We start from the raw sequence: 418 nt of genomic DNA, 5'->3' as shown, positions 1-418 counted from the left end.
AATGGCACAGTTATATAAATATCTGAAAGTACACTCTTAACATCAGTCAGTCAAGCATTATAATATGATAATCAATATTATTTAACCATTTCGCACGCGAGTTTAACATATTCTAGCTGAGCCCCGAGCATGAGTTTTGTTTTTTTTTAGGCGACCGTTATTTTAGAATGTATTGCCTGTTTCCATGGCGGCGCGTCATGCTTGTCATGTGACACAACGCAGCCACAATAGCTCTGTATGACACATGCATCGCTTTTATTTAGTTTTTCCGGTTTTATTCAAAATATTCACAAACATGCTCACTATATTATGAAATATCTGATATTCCGATTCTGAAATATGTGCAAGTAAATCTATTTGGTAACGTTAGTTTAAACACTTTTATATCGACCGTGTTAGTTGATCTATACCGGGTGAT

Source organism: Sinocyclocheilus anshuiensis, unplaced genomic scaffold (genome assembly GCF_001515605.1).
Source record: "Sinocyclocheilus anshuiensis isolate Anshui unplaced genomic scaffold, SAMN03320099.WGS_v1.1 scaffold426, whole genome shotgun sequence".
Taxonomy (NCBI): domain Eukaryota; kingdom Metazoa; phylum Chordata; class Actinopteri; order Cypriniformes; family Cyprinidae; genus Sinocyclocheilus; species Sinocyclocheilus anshuiensis.
The sequence above is the reverse complement of the archived record's forward strand: the minus strand, read 5'-3'. Positions refer to the sequence as shown.